Raw genomic sequence first — 7,162 nt, 5'->3', positions numbered from 1 at the left:
TAATCCAGAAGCCCACTCTCAGCAGTGGCCAACCAGATGCCTACAGGAAGCCTGCAAATGGAACCTGAGTGCAACAGCATTTTCCTGACTCTTGACTCCCAGCAACTGTGAGTCAACAGTGTGGAGCCAATGGACCACCCCTGCCACTGTGTTTGTGCAGCACTGATAGCCCCACTGTCTCACTAAGCAGCAGTAACTCTGCTGCCAGGAGATCAGGTAAGCACCATCCATCCATCCATCCATCCATCCATCCATCCATGGCTGCTCTGCAGTAGATAAAGCCAGTGCACATGCCCCAGCTCAGTGTAACATCTGGCAACAGTTTAGGTGTCCTCCAGCCTAGGGATGTGTGAATCTGTCACTTTCCGTTCCTTTCAGTTTCTCGCTGTTCCAGCGTTAAACCCAGTTCTCCACATTTCCACATCAGTTTGCATCTTTTATCTTTAGGAAAATCCTCATGAAGATTGATTGGCCTTTTGGTGCAAACTTCTCCTGGTGTACACATTTTTACAATGCAATTTCCCCAGATATAATGCATTTTTCCCATGAACATATGCATCTTCATGCACACTTTATCTTCTCGTGTATGCATTATTGCCTAAAATACTCAGCTGGTGAACAACTTTGGGGGAAAAAATGGAAAAAGAAAAATCCCAAAGGATGGCGGTACTTCCATTCCCGAACTGTCTTGGAAAGTGCAAAATTGAGTCAGTTTCCTCTTCAAGTGAAAACTATTTTGAATTTCCAGTACGATGGGAATTGCTCAAAACAATAAACCGGGGCAAATAACACAACCATCTATCTGTTCAGTTCTTATTTTGCAGCCTCGAGTTACAGCAACTCGCTACTCCCCAAGGAAATCAAGGGCGTTGCTGGAGTACCGCAAACAGATCTGTAGTCATCTTAAGATGACATACACAACTGGCATCAGAGAGGTGGTGAGGCTTTTTTCCAGTTTGAAATCAAACAAGTAAGATCACTTCCCTCTTTGTCTGTGCTGCTGTGATGGGACTGCCACCCCCCCCCCCCCAGGCTCAGCTGCTTGCCAACTGCTGAGAATTATAGTATGGTTTTGCAGGCAGCCCATTAAAAATAATTGGTGTATGGAGAATAGGTGAAACGGAGGGAGGAGAAATTCAAATTTGTTTGCGTTTTAATGAGAAACTGCCTAATTCACACTTCTCAAACCAAAATGTGAACCAAAACACAGATACCATTTGAAACTGACACTTTTCTGAAATTTTCGATGCAGTTCTGCAAACAAATAATATGAACAAAAATGAATATTTTTTGGGGGGGGGAATGTGCATAAAAGCACATATATCTGTGAAACGTTCATACAGGAATGCATTATATTGCATGACATTGCTTGCAAAAATGTGTATCAAAACTGCAATGCACAAATGTGTTTATTTTTGAGAAATCTGCACCAAAATGCTAACGAATTTTCATGGGAAGTTTTTCCTTATAAAAATAAACCATAAAATGCTGTGGAAATGTGGGTAACTGAAATTCAGTTTGGAAAAAATTGAAATTTGGAGAACCAAATTGACAGATTTGTCCATCTGCAAAAGGGCATTATAGATGCATCAGGTCATTGTCAGAAAGGTGGATTCAGAGTTAGTCCAGGACCTTTCTCTTAGGAACGTTTGGGAAAATAGGACTGACATAATCATAGAATTATAGAGTTGGGAGGGAACCCAAGGTTCATCTAGTCCATGGATAGGCAAACTAAGGCCCAGGGGCCAGATCCAGCCCAATCGCAGATGGTCCGTGAAGTAGCGTGTTTTTACATGAGTAGAATGTGTGCTTTTATTTAAAATGCATCTCTGGGTTATTTGTGGGTCACAGAAATTCGTTCATTTTTTCTTCTTCAAAATATAGCCCCCCCCCCCAAGGTCTGAGGGACAATGGACCGGCCCCCTGCTTTAAAATTTTGCTGACCCCTGATCTAGTTCAACCCCCTGCAATCCAGGAATCTCAACTAAAACATCCATGACAGATGGCCATCCAACCTCTGCTTAAACATCTCCAAGGAAGGAGCATCCACAACCTGCCGGGGGAGACTGTTCCTCTGCCAAACAGCTCTTACTCTCAGAAAGTTCTTCCAGATATTTAGGCAGACTCTCCTTTCTTCTACAGTGGTACCTTGGGTTACATACACTTCAGGTTACATACGCTTCAGGTTACAGACTCCGCTAACCCAGAAATTGTGCTTAGGTTAAGAACTTTGCTTCAGGATGAGAACAGAAATTGTGCTCCAGCGGCGCGACAGCAGCAGGAGGCCCCATTAGCTAAAGTGGTGCTTCAGGTTAAGTACAGTTTCAGGTTAAGTACAGACCTCCGGAACGAATTAAGTACTTAACCCGAGGTACTACTGTAATTTGATGGCCACCAATTTGGATGACTTTTTAAAAGGATTAGAAATATTCACAGGGATAAAACTATCAGTGGCTTCTAGCCATGATGGCTATCTCTGCTGTGCCTCCACTGTCTGAAGGCATTGTGCCTGTGAATGCCAGTTGCTAGGGATTGCAAGTGAGCAGAGTGCTGCTATGCTGAGGTCCAGTTTTTGAGGTTCCCACTGCTGTTTTGTTTGAGAACAGGCTGCTGGACTAGATAGGCCATTGGCTTGAGCCAGCAGGTTCATCTAATGTTCTTATGTGTTAGAACATCTCAGTAGATTTTTTATAGTTGCGGACATACATACATTGGCCTACCATGCATTGGCCTTCCATTGACAGAAGATGGTGTTGCTAGATTTACACCTACCGAAATCTGTATTGCCAAACACTCTATTTAATATAGCAGTTCCCTATTAAATGTGGGTGATTGTCAGGATGCTGTCACAGGCTTCCGGCTGGTTGCCCAGGAAAGCATAAAGACAAGGAAAAGTTTCTTGGCATCCTTTTTTAATTTCCATCTTTACAGAGAGAGGCTATGGAACCCTGCCTCTTGGTTAATGGCATTGTCCTGAGTGAATCTCCACCCCCCTTCCCTCCCACTTCCTCATTCATCATCATCATCATCTCCGCTATGAGTGCTGCTACGTGCCCTTTGTCTTTGAGCTCTTTGCTCTCCTACTTTTAAGGCTCACCAGGTTCAGGGAGATGGAGGGTCTGGAATGTTTTCTAAGGACAACATGTCAGCTGGGTGTTGTTCTGTCTCTCCTATGATTTCACAGCTTTTCCCCTCATCTGCCTCTGAGCTGTGACCACCCACAAACCACTGCTGTAGACTGTCTTCCTCTTCCTCCTACCTGGAAGGGTCAGGATGGGGAGACAGTCTTCACCATTCCTCCTCTGCCCAGTCCCTGACTTTTGCCTTTATTGTAAGGAGTCAACAGATATAGAGATGGGATCACTGGCACCTTGGAAGTGGAGGTCTTCGCCATTCACTACTCCACACTGGGCTAGCTGGATTCTTGACATGGGCCTAACCCTAAAGGGGATATTGAAATGCAGCCAGTAAGATCACCGGTACTTTCTGACTCAGAATTCTTTACTGCCAGGTAGATCCCTCTGATGACCTCATGGATGTTTTCTTTCACTCATCGCAATGACTCCACGATTGGGTGAGACAAGAAGCTTTAAAATATACATCAGAGTGAAAAGTCATTTTTATGACTGCGATTACTGGGAATAGCTGCCAAGGCACCTCAGGTGAGAAACTTCCATAAAAACTGACACCCAGCCAACATTGCTGCAGAGAGGAAAGGTGCAAAATGGCTTTATAATGTCCATGATGAGATATTTTGGCTTCACATTAGGACCGTAAGCCCCCAACAGCCAAATTAGATAGGACGTTAAATGTTGGGGGTGCCCAAAAATGGTGTGGTGTAGGAGAGGGGAAGCTTAACCCTTCTGGTCTACTATGGTTCTAGGGAAAATTGACTCTTAAATCCTCTAGAAGACTGTGGAAGGAAGCTGCCATTGTCATCAATGGAAACTTCAGGGTGGGGTGGGCAATTTTTAATTGGCCTTCTGGTGGTTCCGTCCCTGCAAGAAGCCAAGTTACAGGGAACCAGGCAGAAGGCCTTCTCAGTAGCGGCACCCACCCTGTGGAACGCCCTCCTACCAGATGTCAAAGAGAACAACTACCAAACTTTTAGAAGACATCTGAAGGCAGCCCTGTTTATGGAAGCTTTTAATGTTTGATCCATCACTGTATTTTAATATTCGGTTGGAAGCCACCCAGAATGGCTGGGGAAGCCCAGCCAGATGGGCGGGGTATAAATAATAATAAATAATCATCATCATCATCATCATCATCATCATCATTATTGGACGATGAAAAGATAACCCCATCATTCCACTGGCAACTGTAGTTTGGGCAAAACAAACAAGCACACAAACAAGGCATGCTAAATACACTGAGACATTTAAGGCCACATTAAATGTGACATTTGCACGCAAAGAGTCACATGGCCTAATACCCAACATCTCCATGTAGGGCAGGCCTGGAACAATAGACGGCCATTGCCAGCCTGTGTAGAAAATACTGAGCTAGATAAAACATTAGTTCGATTCCATCAAATGAAACTTCCTCGGTTCCCTGTTTTCCTCTCTGTGCCAGGACCTAGCTGAATCTCGCCTCTCTTGACATCAATAACCTGAAAGAATGACATTTCACTGCACGCCTACACTATTTGTGGCCCATTTATGAGAATCCAGCCTCTAAGCATTGTTGGCCTGCCATAGGTTTGATACACCTCTCTGTTTTTGCAGTTACTTTCGCCATTTCTGTAAACATACCACATATACAGGAATCTCTCTTTACGAAATGATATGAGTTATTTCCAGCAGTTTTTGGCAGCAAACATGTTTATTTTCCAAATAATTTGAGTAAGTCTTTATATAGAACTTCTGTAGCCATGGCTCTTTTTCCCCCCAAGAAAACATTCTTTTGGATTTATTTCACTAACAGTACACAAGTGTTAATCAGTGGTGGCAGCATCGGGGTGATTGTGTATTATTAGTTTTTGCACCAAAGAGAGAAAAAAACAGGGGAGATGTTCTTCTCCAGCCTAAGTAGCACCAGACTGTCCCCTGTCATCATCACTGGGGGGAGACAAAGAGAAAGAAAATGGCGCTGAAATTGGTGACCACAACAAAATCGCCACGTCAGGAGTTATTATCAATTGTTATTTATCACCTACCCTTTGTCATGAGGTCCCATGGAGGGTTACAACAATTAAAACACTATGTTGAAACCAATTTGAAACAGAATTACAGAATTAAATGTGAAGAAGTCTGGTGAAACTCAAATGGTTTCCCAGTTTCAACAGACTCCTCTAATTTTCTGCTTAGAGTAAAAAGACCATGGCAATTTCATCAAGGATTCCAGTATTAATTTCCAATGACACTTACTTCCAAGTACAGTGGTGCCTCGCAAGACGAAATTAATTCGTTCTGCGAGTCTCTTCGTCTAGCGGTTTTCTCATCTTGCGAAGCAACCCTATTAGCGGCTTAGCGGATTAGCGCTATTAGCGGTTTAGCGGCTATTAGCGGCTATTAGCGGCTATTAAAGTCTTAAGGGATTAGCGGATTAGCTGCTAAAAGGCTATTAGCGGTTTAGCGGCTTAGAAAAAGGGGGTGGGGAGTGAAAAAAAATCTCAAGACTCGCAAGACATTTTTGTCTTGTGAAGCAAGCCCATAGGGAAATTCGTCCTGCGAAGCGCATCGAAAAACGGAAAACCCTTTTGTCTAGCGGGTTTTCCGTCTTGCGAGGCATTCGTCTTGCGGGGTACCACTGTAATTATGCTTAAGAATTCAGCATTTGGCTGCAAATGTATACTCAAGTCTGTTTGAAAATAAAATTTAGGCTAACAACTAATTCACGCTTTTCTAGAAAAAGAGGTGCCAGAGCTCACCATGAACAGCTTCCTCATTCTCTTAGAAAGGCAACGGTGGACCCCAAGAGGTGCTGGAACTGAGTTCAAGTGAGTTCCAGCTGAAAAAAAAGCCCTGTCCAGAAGAATATGCAAACTGAAACACAGCTTTTCATTGAAACATGCACTTTTCTGAATTTTGCAACGCAAAATTATCTACACAAAATCTACAGCCAATTTATCTACACAAAATGCATCTACTATGAAATAGTGTGCATAAAATGAAAATATTTGTGAAAATAGCACACACTGTATTAGTGAAAATTGCTTTGCAAAAAAATATGTATATTAGGATAAGATCAACAAAGATGCTGCTGATGAACTTTCATGAGGACATATAAAGAAAAAGAAAACTCACAATTTTTTAGTCTTAGGAAGTTGCTCCTAATGTTAAGCAGTTTTCCTATTAGATGTGGTCTGGAGCAACGTAAAGAAAAGGGGAAGGCAGAATGGAGAGAGGTGGAAGCTAAGGCGAATGTTGGCCCAGCAGAGGGCAGCGTTGCAGTGTCTACAGACTCAAAGACCACAGTGCTTTGCATCAATATGAATGCATAAAGCTGCCTTGGACCAAGTCAAGCGATTCGTCTGAAATTCACTGGACAGAGCCGGTATTCAGCCCTCATAAGCAGCGTCCAGGAGGAAATTTTTGAAATGTTCAGGAAAATCCAGACGTTTGGCGAATGTAATCAAAAATAGCTCAGAAACTCTCTCTCTTTTTTTGAGCCAAAACTCAATAACTTTGGGCAAAACTAAAAAAAAAGCTCAAGAATTTTGTGTCCGTATTTTCACCTTTTCAAAGATGGCAACCCTAGTCCTTCCCCAGCCTTAGAAGCTGGAGATTGAACCTGCAACCTTTTGCAAGCAAAGCTATGACCCTTCCCCGTCCTTTTGTGATGATGACTTATCAACGCACCAAACATGCACTCCTGTGAACTGATAAAAACACATAAATAAGCAAACTTGGAGGAATTGGAGTTCTTGTTCTCTGGCATGCTTTTCTGGTTTTCTGATGTGGCGTGTTCCTCATGTGCAGGAATGTACATCTGCACAACAAAACACTGCATAAAACGAATATGGATGCAATCATATGCAAGGTCACATTAAAAAATGAGGGGGTTGTTTTAATTTAGGCAGTGGACTTATACATATACATATATACCTACACACACACACACACACACACACACACACAAAGAGGAAGAACAAGCAAATTAACAGAAATAATAGACAAACTGAACAAAGTCCTTTTCTGGAATTAGTTTTGTGAAATTC

General features: G+C 42.7%; 1 long non-coding RNA gene across 2 annotated transcripts; it reads left to right on the top strand.

Moving 5' to 3' along the window:
* Positions 1 to 827: 827 nt before the first annotated feature.
* Positions 828 to 6,859, top strand: LOC310684891. 2 transcript variants are annotated; one of them, XR_014514934.1, is made up of 3 exons: positions 828 to 938; positions 3,512 to 3,662; positions 6,301 to 6,859. It is a non-coding gene; the product is annotated as an uncharacterized lncRNA (long non-coding RNA). The 2 variants fall into 2 exon arrangements; XR_014514935.1 differs by having other exon boundaries at positions 828 to 970.
* Positions 6,860 to 7,162: the final 303 nt, after the last annotated feature.

The sequence above is a fragment of the Podarcis tiliguerta genome (assembly GCF_965153285.1).
Source record: "Podarcis tiliguerta genome assembly, chromosome: 8".
Classification (NCBI taxonomy): domain Eukaryota; kingdom Metazoa; phylum Chordata; class Lepidosauria; order Squamata; family Lacertidae; genus Podarcis; species Podarcis tiliguerta.
This window is presented reverse-complemented; position numbering and strand designations above follow the sequence as displayed.